Source organism: Rhamphochromis longiceps, linkage group LG7 (assembly GCF_057381845.1).
Source record: "Rhamphochromis longiceps isolate RC_006_pf linkage group LG7, R_longiceps_female_GT1.1, whole genome shotgun sequence".
NCBI lineage: Eukaryota > Metazoa > Chordata > Actinopteri > Cichliformes > Cichlidae > Rhamphochromis > Rhamphochromis longiceps.
This window is the reverse complement of record NC_140563.1, coordinates 15,421,962-15,439,847: the sequence shown is the minus strand read 5'-3', so window position 1 is coordinate 15,439,847 and position 17,886 is coordinate 15,421,962. Positions and strand designations below refer to the sequence as shown.

The 17,886-nt window shown below is 39.3% G+C and overlaps 1 protein-coding gene across 10 annotated transcripts in view; it reads right to left on the bottom strand.

Moving 5' to 3' along the window:
• tjp1b (tight junction protein 1b) overlaps positions 1 to 17,886 on the bottom strand; it is a 61,475-nt gene that overhangs the window by 23,867 nt on the left and 19,722 nt on the right. The window contains exon 1 of one of the 10 annotated variants that reach the window (XM_085412460.1): positions 15,461 to 15,632. The exons of 6 other annotated variants lie outside the window; for them this stretch is intronic. The gene's annotated coding sequence lies outside the window, so the exon portion shown is untranslated. 3 more of the 10 variants (XM_085412461.1, XM_085412462.1, XM_085412463.1) reach the window with 3 other exon arrangements.

Genomic DNA, 17,886 nt, shown 5'->3' with positions numbered 1-17,886 from the left:
CATGTTTAGAGGATGCTTCTAAAGCTCCACTGAATACAAATAAATCACTGAAAAATTGCAATGGGGCAAAACAAAAGGACCGAATACCAAGGGAAAAAGACGAAAAACAATCTCTCTCTCTCTCTATCACATGCACACACCTTTCACTGTGAAGGGATATAATTTTGCTACCTCCTGCTCCTGCAGAGCTTGTTGCTCTGGTAACAGAGGGGGGACTGTGTGGCTTTCTAGTGGCCTTTCAGGACAGGTCTGAAGGTTCCTCTAAACTGTAGGAGGTAAATTTAAAAAAAAGGAAATAAAGACAGGGCCAAATCAATTCATAAAGTTCATAAAGTTTTGTGGCTCAAATGAGCACTACTATTTTTTGCCATAAGATCTAAACAGTGAACTAGTGACTTTATATTTGTCAAAAACAAATATGTTCATTTCCTGTTCCAAAAATGTCCAAAACATTTCTTTTAAGTAAACACAAAGTAAGGTATGTTGTTTTCAGTGAAATGAGCATAGGTTGCTGTAAAGTTGCACCAACATCCCGTGACTGATGACTTTCAGTGCCATAATGTGTACACCCTTTACAGCCACAATTTGGTGCCAAGAGAGGCTTCATGCCTCAAGCTAAAGCCAGGCCTGGCAGCCGCTCCACAGTGAGACACACCATGTTGGTTGGGTCATGCTTGGGGGATTACAACTAGGCAACATGGGAGCCAGCACTACAACACAGATGGACTTTAATGCAGATGGAGAACGGAGAGGAAAGCTCTGCTCAAAGAGGACTGTGTCAAATCAATGCACAAATGGTAAAACAACGCAATCATCAATGAGCCCACTGGGCTTTTTATTCCTCTGCAGAACAAACTATTATAGCATGTCCATAAAATACTGCTCTGCCAGCAGTCTTTCAAGCTTTTAATTTCCACTTGTAAATCAATTACAGAATGCTACTAACAATTATTGTCATTACTGATCATAGCTCATCTTCCTGATTACTCCTTCAGCTGCTCTATAAACCAAAAACCGTGACCAACCTAGTTTCCAAACAAACAGATGACGTTCAGATTTAAGAAGCTAAATCTAGCTTTCTTGCTCAAAAGATATTTTTAAAAAGGCACATGTGTATTTTGCAAGTTGAGGGGCAAATGGCTTCTTGTTACAGGTACTATCTGTATGCCAGTGGCAATAAAACTGAGCAATAACAAACTTACATATACTTGTGTGCCCCGGAGGTCCTCTCTGAAGTCAGCGAAACAGTAAATTTTGTCTACTTGGCAAATACTAGCAGACAGTTTGGCAGGGAGCTGTGACAATTCTTGTCACTTTCAAATAAAGGGCCTGCAACTAATCAAATGTGCAGCTACAAACCTGACTTGCAATGATTATGAAAACAATATAATTAACATAAAAATAGTGCTCTAGTTTTGTTTTGCGTCACTGAATCGAGCAGACCCCTCTCCTTTTACAGCGGTGACCTTCAACCCTCCCCTAAAAGCAAAAACCTCCCTCCCTGCCAGGCTGTAGCAGGTTTGGTTAAGCTTGAGCCAAGATAACAAAGAGAGAGCCTGAAGGAAAACTAAAGAGGTAAACCAAATGGATACACTTTTTGTTTTAAAGAGTTTAGCAAAACACACGATAAGCCTAACTATGTTCTCTAAATTGTTTCAAACAATCAGGATGATAATATTTATTTTACCATAATCAAACAGCCCTGCTTAAAAAAACGCAACTCTGCGTAAAAAAAGCAAATGATATTTTGTTATAACTGAGGCAACATTGTGCGATTTTGTGCTGAAGTATGGTTTAGGGGTGAGGCAGAGACTTATTCAATTCTGACCGCTCTGGGACCAGAGTAGCTAAAAATAGCTCTCATTAATTCTACTGTTGTGGTGCTGCAACAGAGTGATTTAGGGGGGGAACCTTGCAGCATGAACACTGAGGAACATTTAATAGGTTCTTGTTGTAGTAAATGCCACAAATCGACCAAAACAAATGATAAAATACTGCAAAGAAAATACATCCACTCTCTCTTTGTACTGCCTATTTATTGTATTTCTTTGTAAGGTCTGAGGGAAAAAAAGAGACTTTGATCGTTCTCACAAATCTGTTTCAGTGCCAGTGTGATGAAAATGTGACTATTCATATTTCAAGAGTAGTAATGAGTCGAAACAAATAAAATATGATAATTAAAGGTTTACAGGTGGCTGAAAGCAATAATTCACAATTATTTTTGTTCACATGCATCAGCACATGATTAGCAGCAATAAAGCCAAATGAAGCCAAGTCTGCTGCAAGCTTAAATATTCAATCCTAGCAATAAACATACTGCTGAGTTAAAACAATTCTTTCCCTTTTGCTTCTCTCCAAGACAGTTTTCAAATTACACTGCAGCCAAAGACAAGAAAACAACAACATGAATACACAACACTGTGGCTGCTGGCAATGAATCAACAAAGTAGAATAAGATGATTGATCACTTCAGCAATTGAAATCGATGTACTGGGGAGTGCTGACAACTGCTAAAACTCTCCTGCCGGGGAGAGCATAGCCCAATGCTAATGAGAGCCCATGCCTTAGTGCCAGTCAAGGGTTCCCCTGAGAGACAAGTGACACTCTACACATACAACATGGAAAGACACCGTACTGCGGATCTCTACCTGAGGGAACACAGTGGCAGAGATGCAGGAGAGCGATACGAAGGTCAAGAGAAGAAACCCAGAAGACTGATAGAAAAGTTAATCCGCAGCCATGAAGCACATGTATTATCTAAAGGAAACTGTGAAACTCCCTTTCCTTCAATTTTACTCCTTTCATCTATTTGCTGCATAAGTATTCAGATAACACTGATGCATAGAAGATTAGAGGTACTTACATGAATTCATCCTGCTCACTACAGAGGACACAGAGAAAAGCGTCTCCAACTCCAACTACTCCCCAGTAAATCCAGCAGGAGATTCCTGCAGACGCACATCAGCAGCCTCAGTGCATGACTGCACCAATCAGTGCTACGAGGAACACTGCCCCCCACCTTCCTCTTTCCTTCTGTTAGATTTGAAACCACAGAAATTACGACCACAGGTGAGGGGTTATAAAACACACTCCGCAGCTACACCCTAACATTTCCTCTGGCCCGTGAGGGTCTGTGTCCTCTACCAACATCTTCCTTCTGAATGTATCCTTCCCTCTAACTCTATCCTTACACACTCAGGGGATCGAAACAAATCCCCTCCAGCTTGGCAGCGATCTGTGTGGGATCTGCAGTTCCGCTACAGCATGGGACTCCTCTGTACTAGTGAACATCCATCCGCAGTGTAAACTGCTGTATCGGACTTAACCCTTGAGCTGCCGTTAAATCGGAGCAGAATCCACCAATTCGCTCAGCATGTGGGATATTACAAACCACCTCCTGCTTTTCTCAGGTGTGCTGCATTACATGCATAAATTATGCTAAACGTGTTAATGAAATCCCACAGAAGATTGGCTGTTCTGTTAGCTTCATGGTCAGTATTCACAGATTCCATGATTACAGCAAAAACACAACCACCTTTAAATCTGACACTCATATAATCTTTGGGTAAAATTAACAGATTGATGACACTGCACATGAAATGAAAAGACCCACACAGGGAAATACAAGAGGCAGGCAAAGCAACAAAAACCTAACATGTTAAGTAAAATGTTCAATCAGGAACATCTAACAGCTAAAATATCATTGTGTTTTGTTTGTTGTCACTTTTGTAGCACTGGTTCAGACTACTCTAACTGCAACTGTAGCTTCAGTCAGGGACATTATATAACCAACTATATTGCGCTTTAGCTATAATTTCAAACATGAAAACATACTCCCCATGCTTATCATAAAAACATCACCAGTTAGTCTGTTTAGGCAAGGGAGCATGTGCTGTGCATGGTCACAGCTACTCCCTAGCGATATGACTGGGAAATGAATATCAACGAGCGTGCTGAAACTGAACTTCCAAGAATGCAACCTCTGCAGTGCAGGTATCTCCACTGTTGGCATTTAACTTGCATATGAGCGCATTTCAGATGAGTGCAAATGTGAACAATATTAAATGACTGACATTTTAATGTCTAACAGTAACAATGTACAAAATCAGTGCATTCAATCAGCTACCAGCTGCTTTCAGTCAGCCGTATACTATAGGGCATTTTTTACTAAGCCCAAGCATCTTTAAGATTAAAAATAAGACATCTGGGAATAAGAAACACAAACTAATGTGTTTGTTTCTTTTTTTTGTTTGGTTTCACATACCTATTATTGTTATAATTAACTGAACTATTATCTTACCCATGACATCTAACTATGTACAAATCTGTGAAGGTACTTCGTGCTCTTTGCTGTAGAGACAGTAAAAAAAATCTATTAAAGAGAAAAAGGGAATTGTGTGGAGCTGCAGTTTGCGTTTTCACCATCCAACCACTGGATCGCCCCCTGTGGAGACATTTATGTGCCTCTTTGAAGCACAATCCAGTGTTTGTGGTCCGCATATAATCAAGCAGCCTTTAGAGTAGGGCTGCTCGATTATGGCAAAAATGATAATCACGATTATTTTCACTGAAATTGAGATCTCGATTATTTGACGATATTTATTTAACCCTTTAAGACCTACTATAGCACCAAGTCCGCCAGAGCTTATATTATATTTTTACATGCTGTAGTGCCATTTGTGGGAGCATTTCAAGTTGATATATAACTGTTATAGCCCATATTTTAATAATATGTATACATTAAGTCCATAGTAACTACATTAATTGCAAAAAAGTGCAATAAACTACAAAAAAATTGAAAATCGTTTTTGTTTTTTTACATATATTTCTACTTGGAGAAATTTAAGAGGCTTATCCCTCAAAACTTTAAATACAAAAAAGTTGCAAAAAATAGTTTACAATAACAGGAAACTTATTGTGAGTGTCTTCATAGTTTTATTTTGGAGATACACCAATTTTTATATACACTGCAGGAAAAACAAAAAAACAATCCTATGATGCAAATTTGCAAAGAAAACAGCAGGTGCATCAAAATAAACTATTTCCAGCAGTGCAATTCGAGTTCTAAGCATCCCAGAAACTATTCAGAAAAGTCAAACATGACCAGTATAGGTTTTTAAGGCCTACAAGTTAAAAAAAAAAAACTACATTTCCGCAAAAATGACATCACTTCCGGTTTCGGCCAGGAAATGGCGGACATGTGATAGTTCGCGCTGACGACTTTTTCAATGTGGGAAGTGTTACGAACAGCTGATCAGATCGGCGAAGCGTGTTTCTGGAATATTATGTTTTTGTTCCTGCACGCGCTTTTTATGCAATTTTTGCAAAGCTTTATGTGGAAGGAAACCGTGACCGAGGACAAGCTGATGGCATAAGTTGTAAGTACAACTCCTCTGGTTTCATATGCAAACAAATTATTGCGCTAGCTTACACGGTTCAGGTTCTACAGGGATTTAAAAATAGTTACACAAAACGGAGCATGCTGCTCTGACCGGATTTAAAGGGTTAACAATGACTTTAAAAAATAATATAAAATAGTGTGCAACACCACTGAAGTTTTTTGTTTTTAACCTCTCTTTTCAACCAACGGCAGTCACTCTCCTCTCCAAATAACTTCTGCTTAGCTTTCCGAGCTTCCCTCGGGTCCTCTTAATCAGCGGTCTCCAACCTTTTTTGCGCCACGGACCGGTTTAGGCCCGACAATATTTTCACGGACTGGCCTTTAAGGTGTCGCGGATAAATGAAGGAGGGGCTAATAATCGGCTCAGTCATTTTTAATGATCGTTGAAAGTGCAGATCGTAATCGTGATTAAAATTCGATTAATTGAGCAGCCCTACTTTAGAGGACACTGTAAGACACCATAAGGGTGCTTGCGTTTATTTCAGTAGTCAAGTCATTTTACACTATTTTGATTTGAATGCTTCCTGTCGCAAGGACAATCTGCATGGTTGCACAAACATATGAATTCATCCCAAGGCAACTTCAGTCATCTGCACTATATGCCAACCACCCAGCCACCTACACACACACCAAGTCTGTGGAGAGCTGCTGTCTCCTTCGCCACCAATAAGAAAAGAGCGGTCATCAAGGAATGGAATGGCGTTACCCTTCACTTTACAGCAGCATCAAAAACTACTGTACTTCTACTGTATTACAGGCTGAAGTAGCAGCATTTTATTCTGCACTTCATCCTTCACAACGACATCAGCTACCCACATAAAGCTCTGGGTACCTTTTTGGACATTAAACTATAAACCATCCACTCAACCTCATGCACTTAAACCTCCTTTACTGCCTGTCACAGAGTGCTCATTACTTCTAAAATTTCTGACATTTATTGAGACAGTCACTACAGACTGCTATAAGGGCATCATTTGCATACCCAATCTTTACACTGGCCCCTTTGAGCATGTTCGGCAGCAGTGACCACTGACACAGATGCACTGTGCATCCAGACAAAGTAAATGGATGACTCATCTGAGAATGGCTTACCATTGTGTTTTTACACATTTGGTAGAGGAAGTGGAGCATAATATGCACCACAATAAAAAAAATATATGAACAAACACACCAACTATTACAACAAGAGTTTTTCAGCCTCTCATATTGTAAAACAGCATTGACCAAGCATTCAAATTTAAATTTGAAATTCAAATTTAAATAGACTAATAAACAAAAAAAGCAGCAGATTTTCACAAGTATGCAAGGACATGAGCTCACAGCTTACTAAGGCCATGTGGGACATGAAATCCCACTCATCAGTCAGGATAATGATAAAGCTGGACAAGCCTGACAGACACCCAGTCAACGGCGGGGAAGGGGGGAAGAGTTAAATTTACATCCCTCTCAGCTGAACCTGAGAGTGGTGACAGATTCCACACATAGTTTGCTCTCTCCACTAGCTCCTGCCTCCCGGCCTCCAAATTAATTATTTCCACATCAAACTAAAAAGGAATGTAAAGAACCTGAGCAGCAATCATCTTCTTTAAACAATGTGTAGCTACACACATCTACAAGGTCAAAAAAATGGGGTCCAGAAATGCTTTAAATGTCACTCTGTGTGCATATTTATCATGTAAAGATTTAAAAAAATTTCTTTTAAAATGTTTAAATATTTGGCATAACCTGAGTGAGATACTGAGCTACAGAACCACCAGTTCCCTTATTTAAATGAACTACAGCTCTATTTCCAGTAACTTGAACTCATATTTACAGCATATTAACTTCTGCAGCAGTCTCTGTTTGAACGTTAGAAACTTGAGCTGTACGTTCACAGTTCACATTAAATACCACAGTTATTGCTTTTACTAAAACTGGTGCTGGAAAACATTGCAAACCATAAAAGAATACAGATCATTTAATTGCTTTTAGTCTGTGCTTGGATTTCTATTAAAGTGCATCCTGGCCTCAGATTACAACTATATCTTTAGCTTTCTACTCTTTAGGTTTCCTTAGTAACAACACATTTCAAATTCAAAATAGTACACGATCCTACCTTGAAGAGGTGATGTTTGGGCATAAAGACTGAATGTGAAACTACACGAAAGGCCAAAGTTCTTTTGGGTTTCTCAGCCTGAAATGAATGCAGTCTGCAGGCAAATCTTATTTAATGTGCTAAGCGTCAAGACTAGCAGTCAACACTGCAATTAACATGTTTCCAGATTAGTGTTTAGACAGTATGATAATTAGCTGTTATTAGAGCCTTGGCTGCCACATTGCTGCTGTCATAAGTGCCCAACACTCCTCTTCTTGTACACATTCATCAGATGAGACAAGACATGTGTTGCTTCATCACAGGGACATTTTGTACTTCTTCACTTTATCTGTTTTCTGCACCCTCTCGCACAACACATGGCAAAAACCCAGCACATGTGGTGTAGTAAATAATGGACAACAGAGTGAGTTGACTGGATGACTTGCCTCAGTATATGTAATAATCGTTTTGTAAGTTAAATGCCAATCTGCATTAAGTGATGTCTAACCCTAACCTTTCCAAAATATTTTCCTTTATAAATTACTGATATGTCCATCACTTTTTAAATTAAGATAGCAAACATTTAATTGAAAGTCATGCAGTTATGGGAGACATTAGCATTTACTGGGATGACTCCAAGATCTAATGTTTAATCAGTTTTCTTTTTTCCCCCCAAGTTTTCCCATGAACCCCTGGGCAAATATTTACCTCTTTAGAGTTAGTACCATGGATGCTATTGCCATAGATGCTGATCAGGTGCGTTTTTAGACGATTTCTGCTAAAATCAGATATAGCCGTTTTTAGTAAAAATAACAATTTTTTTTTTTCTGAAGAAAGGATTTGAATACGTATATTCCTATTGGCTATGTCCCATTAACTATAACAACATAATTTAAAAGTTTTGATACTCACTCACGTGGATGGAGGCTTAATGTGAGCTAAGACCATTTGCAGGCCCCACAGCACCAGTTAGTGATGCTAACCAGAGCCCGAGAGTGTCCTGAGCACATAAGAGCAGGAAATCTGGTCCTGAACTCAATCATCCCAGTGGAAGTTATCAGTGCCCCACACAGAGCACACAAGAAGGCAGGAATGTGCTGATAAGCTGAGCCACTGACCTGCCCCCACCTCCTCTTCATCACAGTGATTGAAATGAGGACAGCAGAGCCAAAGAGAAACAGCAATGATAAGGGAGGTTTCTACAGTATAAGAAAAAGGAGGTTCACGCCAAAATGAAACTGATGAAAGAGTTTCCAAGCCTATTCGTCCTGATAATTCCACATCCCCTTCACACCGGGATTTATGACAGCCTTGATTTACACAAGCTAGCCTCTGTGTAACTGAAACTACAACCACAACGTAAACATGCCATATGACCAGACAGAGGGCAAATGTATTATGAGAACATAGATTTCAATGACATATTGTTAAAACATGTTTGCTAGGAAGTCTAAATTTGGCCACATCTCAAAGCAATGACCTTTTCATGTCCAACACACCCACTGATCTACTAACACTGTCTCCAAAATGTAGTCCAAGGGTGAGGTAGTACATAAGAAACAAAATACCATCATTTATAGCTTGATCTACAGAATGCTAACTCAAAAGCCTTAAACACATGCAATATTAGATACTTCCAAACTATGCTTTGTTGTGAAAACAGTCGTTCAAATAAATAATGATTTTTTTTTTTTTTTAAAATGGACAAAAACCACGAGTGAATTATAGTAAATTAGCAAAAACCTGCCCCGTGGCAAGTTCCTGCCAGGCCTGTGGTGCTTGTTCAGTTTGTTCATGTATTAAGGCACAAACACGTATGTTAAGTCAACATGTTACTCTTTTTGTCTTCATTATATCACTCTACACAGTCAAATAGTAAATGCCAAACAAATGCATGATAAATATATTAATTTATTTTTGTTCTTTGCAAGCAACATTTTCATTGTGTAAGAATTACAGTAACTATTGGTGTCACTGTTTGATGTACACTTATTTACAGATATGCATGACGACACAGTTAAATGATCCAAAAGTGCCATTGCATTAAAAATTGTTTATCATCATGTATTTGCAAACAACAACTTACGAACAGTTAATGCAGCTGTTCGTTCTGAAATAAGCTACCGCAAATAGTATTTATAATATGTATAGACTTAATTGTTATAAAATAATTCCCAAAAGCTATATAGATGTTGATAATCCTAGATAGAAAGTTTCATCCACATTGCTTAACGTGTCTAGGAGTTAGGAAACAGACACGTACATACACTGTAATCCTTATAGTACGATACACTAACATGTTGGGACAGATGTAAGCACAGATGTTACAGTAGAGCAGGGCGATATGGCCAAAAATATTTATCACGATATATATTTGAAAATTTGCGATAACGATATAACTGACGATATAATTGATGCGAGACAAAATACAACTCCACAACATTACTAGCGCAAAAAGACAACCTTCCATTTATTTTCACTTAAACAAGAAGCTGGTTTTTATGTACATTAAAGCTTTATAAAAATGTAACAGTGCAAATGCAAATTCCTTGCTGAAAGTTTAACCAAAAGGCATTTCCAGTAGAAATGGGCTGACATATCCTGAGCATAACCATGTATAATATCCACTGAAGTTAAAAAGAGGTGCTTTGCAACATTAAACTGCAGTGTGCAGTATGTATTTTTCGGACCATAAGGTGCACGGGATTATAAGGCACATTAAGTGAAACAAAGCAGTCAGATAAATCAAACTTTATTAAACTCATTCTTCTTGCTTCCTCCACTTCTGTACCATTGATTCATTAATGTTGAATTCTCTGGCAGCTGCTCTATTCCCATGTTGCTGCAGTATATTGATGACTAACCTCGTATTGTGGATGGATTATCTCAGTTGTTCTCCTGACTGAAGTTTGGTCCGTTTACAGCATCCTGCCATGCGATTGCATTTGTCTCTAACCATGAAGAACCTTCACGTTAACTTTTATAAGTGGAAAAGTGTTAGTGTTCGTCCTCCAGCTTCACTGTTTATGTTATGCTAACATAGCTGTGTCGCTAGCGATCACGTAGCACATCATTATATACCAGCTAGCCCAACTTCAGTAACCCTACAAACGTCACTGCTGTTTAGTTTCCTGTCTTCATTTATGTTGGAAGTGATAGCAGAGCTGTACGTTTGATTTTTTTTCAGAAATCTCTCAGTCAGAACATGCAATATCATGCTTAGGTAACTAGCGAAACTAGCGAGCTAACTTCCGCTAGCTTCCTGCTAACTTCTAACTCCGTTAAATGTAATAACTTTTGTTTTCATGGATGCCTGGAAGTTAAACTTTATAGTTACACCTGGTAAAGCAGCAATGCTGATCGTTTTATTAAAGATGAAAGAATTTAGACAGTTTTTAACGCTCAGTGATGCTGCAGTGTTCGTTTGACCTGAAGCATACGGCGTTTAGGACCCAGATTACTCCCAGATTTAAGAGCATCTTAGTCCGACAAATATGACAATAACAACGGCCGCTTGCATGTTCTGCAAAAAAATGTGCTTTGTTGTGTATCTGACGGACAAACACCAAACCAGTTCCACATCATGGAAGTTGCACCATTTTTACAAACCAATTCTGGTTCATCTGTTTCACTCAACAATCGGCCATGTGCGTATGAAAACAAAGGCACTGCGCATGCGCGTTTTACTCCCATTCTATCGCGATATTTCATTTTCCTATCGTTGCCTAACATTATACCGGTATTACCGTGAACGGTATAATATGGCCCAGCCCTATGTTACAGTTCTTCAAAATAGCACAGGCTAACTCATTAATTCCCCTCTTTGTTATTCTAGTGGCCCCTGAGGCTATCACTAGCACTGAAATGCAAATTATTTACAGTGTAACACATTGGGTAAATCAGCGGGAACACTTCTCACGCACTTGCACTTACACAGAACGTATATCGAGATATGAAACTCATTGTTTGCAATGCCTTATTAGCACAGTCAGCATCACAGCTTATGAGACTATGGTGCATATTTATGTATCATCTTTGCAGTAACTTGATAATTACTAGGGACCTTCCCAGTGATTCATTTCCTGGCTGACTAAAAATGTGGTGGGAAAAAATACCCTTGACTCATCTAAAGTTGGCAAAACAGTCAAAGCTGAGGTGATTTTAAGCTAGGCATAGTCCAAAAATACTGCATTTTTATTGAAGAACCATTTATGAGTATCAATCACATTTGGAGCTGCAACGAGTATTTCGAATAATTCGATTATAAAAAAATTATATATAAAAAAAAAAGTTCTCGATGCTTTGTCTCTGAAGCGCCATGTCACCATGGAAACGCGAAAGCGAGCATCTCTCCCATGTTTGCGTCTGAAAACAGACCAGCAATACAAACGTATTTAGGATTAGCGTGTGAATAAAAAGTCTGACCACATTAAGTCCACACAGCTTCCAGCTTTAAACAGAAACACTGACAACAGCAGCAGTGATGATGACTTTAACATGGAAACAGAGTCTGTTTACACACCGCGAAGAGCAAAGAGGCGGAGCCGTTACTGAGACGTGAAAGAAAGCGGCGTGTTTCTAGCGTCCAAACAGCAGCGCTGTTCCCGTAATCATTATTAAAACCTTTACTGGGATAAACGAGCGGGAGTCCTTCATCAAAGCACGTGATCAACAAACTCAGACGTGAAGAAAAACAGACTTTGTAGCTGCTCCATCCACCGCAGTTTGTTTTACACAGCGAAAAGTCTGCAGTAAGCCTCCAGAAGTTATTAAAATCTGCAGATTAACTGTTAACTTAGTCTGATGGCACCTTTAAATTATACAGCTTACTGAAGGCTGACGGCAGCCATCCTATTGTACATGGAAACGAAAATGGGCGAGTCGAAAACGGGCATGGCAATACTAGACCATATTTATTTCAAGATTTTTTCAGAAACATTTTTTGGATTCAAAGTGAAATAATATAAAATACTGTCTCAATTAAATTGCATTGATATATTCAAAAATGAAAACTTTTTTTTTCCACAAACCAATAAAAATGTATATGGGCCAGTAAAACTGAGCCACTGACGTGCGGGATTTTAGGTTGGACACTGAGACGTTAATATTAATTAACGTCTACACCATCATAACATCTTGTTTTAAGCAGCGCAGAAACATTGCATCAAAGCACAGGGCAAACTTCAGAGTGCTGATACGCTGGCGTCTATTCATTGCACCCACCCCATTCTCCTTTAAAGGCTAACAGACACAAACTCACTGATTCACTTCCACAGACAGAAACCCATGTACAGGAACTCACAAAGCCTTCCAAGAACACAGAGTAAAGATTAATTGAATTTTTTATTCTTATTATTTTATTATTATATCATTACTGAAATAATCGCTAGCTGCAGCCCTAATCACATTTCTCAGTTTCTTTTAAAAGCCATTAAAATGTGTGGCATATTGCAGTGTGCACAAAATTGCACATGCATTGTCATATTATTTGCTAAATGTGGCTAACATTAGCAGCGGCAGCACCAGCAGATTTGGAGGTTGGCACTGAATCCAGTTACCTACAGTCCAAATTGGATGGGGTAAAAGCCAGTATATTCAGCCACAGCCTAAAAACATATTTTCATTTTAAATATTGGAAAAGTCACACTTAATTTACGATAAGACATCTACCTTCATTTTCAGGTATCTAGTTTGTACAATACATTTCCAGTAAATTAATAAACAATGGCTCTGTTTTCTCCTTGTTAATGTAGCTTTGACTTGTGTCTGCATATACATAAGCCTAAAAATGTAAATTGGTATCAGCACCCAACAATCAGGACTGGGCTCTAATCAAACATTTTCAGCCATTGTTTTCCAGCATCCTTAATTTAAACACATTCTTTATCATCTACACGGAGGCCATCCACTTTGATATCCTTTATAAGAAAGCAATCTGTGTGCATAGTCCTATCTGCAAAACCAAGGTTTATAGGTGCAGCATGTATAAACACATGGCATAAATACAGTAATTCAGTCTCATTAGTATGTCTGTTGTCACCACCAAACAGATAAGCCCCTAATTCCAGCCAGTTTCTATAAATACACAGGATTACAAAGCTGCAGTCAGTCAAATTTAACTTAAGTAGGCAAAATATCAGATGCGCTTGTCCTTCCTTCCAAAACCGCAATGACTCAGATGATGGTTGCTCTCATGACAGCTCAGGGCAACATGATTTACAAACCAACATGTATGTCTGCCCTTGGGTTGATATTTTCTTCTTCACAGTAACATGTTTGCCAGAGTTGCTGCCTGTACAGCTCTGTGTTCTGATCTGTTTTTCAGCAGGGAAAGAAAGACGCAGACTGGATTGTGCAATGAAACATCTGAAGGGTAACCACAAACAACATCTGTAGTACGACTCTCCCACTTCATTTGACAAATCTATTTTCCTTCCCAGCTGCAGATTCATCTAGTGTTACTATCACAATGCCAGTCGCCAGCATTTACACATTTTAGTCGCACGCACAAGGGAGTTCAAGATGAAGATGTGCGTCAATGAATCACAAAACTTCCAGTAAAATATGCAGTAATTATATATGTGATAGGGTAAAAAAATCACTGTAATTGTTAAATAGCATTCAGTGCTAAAGTCATAGACTGTATTAACAAAAACAACACAAGAACAAAAACAACACATGACAGGACCACTGCTATATTTTTCCAAAAAACATAACAGAACTTCATACACATTTAATACCTGGCATCTTGGCCGGAAGTGACGCTTAGACATCTCACAATCTTCTTTTGTATTCAAAACAAGATTGTGAGATATAAGGAACCACCAGAAAGAGGTGGTTGATTGTTTTCCTCTGCAGCTAAACTGACTTAGGAATCCCTTAAGAAGCTTTTGGAAGGATAAGGTAAAGAAATTAGAGTCAATACAGGATATTTCGATTACTAAAATCCCGGATAACATCAAGTCAGAATCTGAAGCTCACATCTTCATTGTTATCTCTTATTTCTACACGTCCTAACATGCTAGTGTCTTCTGTACATAAATTAAATAGGTTACAGCACATGTGAAAACGAGATAAGTGATAATAACATGCAAAAAAAAAACTTACATCAATCAATACTAAACAGGTGAACACTGGTGCCTTCAGTTCATGTTAGCAGCTGTCCATTGGTTAGTATGGAAACTAACAATGAAAGTTAGCCTGCATGCGCCATACCAAACAGTCGTTTATCCCCACCAAAGACCCCACACACACAAGCACACACATAGCTGGTATTATTATGACATGTTTAAAATGTAACGACAGCGGGGCAGGCGAGCAGGTAGTCCAGTGCCACTAACCTAATCCCAGCTAGGGACCTAACTACTTTCCCAAAAATCCCACTTCGTTTTTTGTTTTTTTTTTTACTAACGGAACATCAGTACAAGGTGAGACAGCGCACCACCTCCCCCTTTAATTTACAAAGAGGAAGAAAAAAAACCATGTCATATTTCTAGCAGCTGACTTCATATTACCACTCCCTCCTTGCGTCCTGCACCCTGACACTAAATCTTGTGCCCCTTTTATACCCTCTTGGTCAAATCAGCCCCCTAGCTGGCCGACATTTTGTTCCAGCAGCTAGGCTAGCTACTCCCAGCTAATCTTACCTGGACGCACTTAATAACCCGTCCGCTCGATGACAGCTCTAACGCAAGGCATTCTGTAGCTTATTCTGACCGTTTATGCATGTCCCACATAAAATACGTTAATGAACCTCGTTATTGGCCATTTCAAATAGGAGGTACGTTAGCGTGGCAACTTGCTAACCCCTTAGCATAGCGCGCAGATGCAGTTGGTAGTAGTGAGGTAGCTAAGTTACCTCGGCTTGCACCGTTATCGTTCGCCTGTACCCGCAGGGGGACACATCTAGTCAACTCCTACGGCTGCAAAGAAAAACACGCTCCCCAACAACGCACTTGAGGAAAAAAATCAAGATAACCATTCACCTTCGTGAAAGCAATGGTCCTCTCGGCGTGCTTGTTAAAATCTCACATAAAAGGAAAGGGGTCTCTCTGGTGTGGCTCCAGAGCAGCAGCAGCCGCCGCACTGCAATGGCAGGCAGTGGATGAAGCCTGCCCCCCCCCCCCCTGCGCTCACACTTCGGCTCCCTGCTCCGCCGCGGCGACAGTGACAGGTTCGCCTGGAAGAAACCATTCCGGTTTATCCGCGGGGGGAGAGGAGGAGGAGGAGAGCAGGGATGCAGAGCAGAGAGGCTGCCCACAGCAGGAGCAGCAGCAGTGATATCCAGCAACACGAAGCGCCATTCCAGCGCGTCGTTGAAGATGGAGAAAACACGCCGAAGACGCTTTATCAGATTGCGGTGAACATATCATTATCCAGTTTTAGGACCCGAGTAATTAAGGCGACTGTTATTTTGTCATCGATTAATAAATATCAATGTAATTAGATATTCCTGAAGTGGACCGTCGACGATTGTTAATGTTTTTTCATGTAACTTGTTATAATTACACTTTTTAAATTTATTATTAGCCTATACGTTAGATAAACTAAATCTGGTTTAAATTAATGCATTGGTTGCGAGAAGCCTTTTAAATTTCACATTAGGTGAACATGTTTATTGACTAACAGCGGACACTTATTGCTTGGGTTGTTTTAAATTATCATTATTTTAATCTAAATAATAACACAAGTTTAGGCAGCAGATCAGCGCATGGTCAAATAAATTAGAAAAAGCAGGTAAATTTTCATTTTATTTAGGTTAACAAATTTTCTGTTGTCAATAAAAAGCTTGTGAGTGTGTAGTCAGTCATAAATAACCCCCAGAACGGCAATTCGCTAAAAACTTATTAACTTTGAAGTTAATATTTGTCTTGACCACCAAACTGCCCTTTTCCCCCCTTTTTCCAGGTAATATGCTTTGCACTAAACCAAATTGTCTGCCCTCTTTTCCTCATATTGTGCAAAAAGGTAAAGTACAGAGAGGTATTTTTGTGTGAGGATGACAGGGCTATTGGCAGTGTTTGCATTCATACTTTTAAAAGTGTAGTTTTAAAATAGTATTTTTTGCTTTTTTGCCAACATAATGAAAGTATTTTTAAAACACAGCTCATTCAAATGCTGCAGTACTCGCTAGTGTCAAAACTAAGACACTCCAAGATTTTTTTTTAAAGCAAACAACATTTGTAAACATTTAACACAAAGCTAGAACACATATTCATTAGTTACAGACACAGAACCTCAAGCTCTATATAATCTCACAAAAAAAAATAGCAGAACTTAACAGTAATTCAAAAGATTGACTTTAACAAATCTGTAGGGTTCACTAAGTGTCCTTTAAAGGCATCAGTGCTGGACAAGGACAGGACGCTTTATCCCACATGCCTTTCTCCACATGTGTGAATAGATGCCTTCCTTATGTTGCTCTGAATGCAAACTGTGTCACCAAGAAATGTATTTAGCTATTACTTTTAACAACCTCAAACGTAAACTTTTTTATAGGAAAAGCTGAGGTAGGTTACTTAAGTTGTAACTACATGGTGCAGAAAGCCATTTAAAATGCAGAGGATAGAATTAAAATCCAGCCTACAGTCACGATGCTCAATACTCCTTCCCATGGGGGCATACAGATTTAATCAATATACAGCTGAATGTAAATTGTGCACTGCACCAAACTCCACTCTTAAGACTCTATCGCATGCACTTTAGTTTGTTAGCGTTTCCACAAGTAACTAATTCCCTGCAGCGCCGTCCGTTGTGTATTTTATCACTTTGAGAATGTGTGACCGTTCTTGTCACCTCTACCTCTGGCACTAATGAACGCAGGAGAAGATAGGGCCTGAATATAATGCTGGAGGAGAACAGAGGTCCTGCAATGTAGCTGACGTAAGGAGATCGCTGCAGATTTCATTGGAGGATCAGAAGGAGAAGGGGGAGGTGAGGGGCATCTTGAATGGAAGAATGTGTGTTGGCCAAGGTCATAAGAATTAGATAAACAAAGGCAGGCACAGATGTCGTGTGGAAAAGCAAAGTGTAATGAGCAGCAGTTGTAACTTACAACTTTTCTGTGCTTATATTGTGATAACAGCAAAAACTTTTGCAGTAATTGAGAGTGTGATGTGTATCTGGAGGATGAGACTCATCATTGTAAGTTCTTGTCACACATTACAATGTTCAAAGTTTGTAAGCAGAAAAAATCAAACCATACTTGTAATGCATGTCCTGTTTTGCCATCTGCGTCTGTGAATTGAAGTAGCTTTGATGTGAGCTCATGCCTCTTAATGTATTTCTGCAGAAGCCCTTGACGTACCCTCTGTTATTGCTACAAGAGTGTTTGCATCACTGACTTCAACAGCACAGAGGGAGTTTCACACGCCGTGCAACAGAATAATGCAGCGTCTTCCCCCCCCCCCCC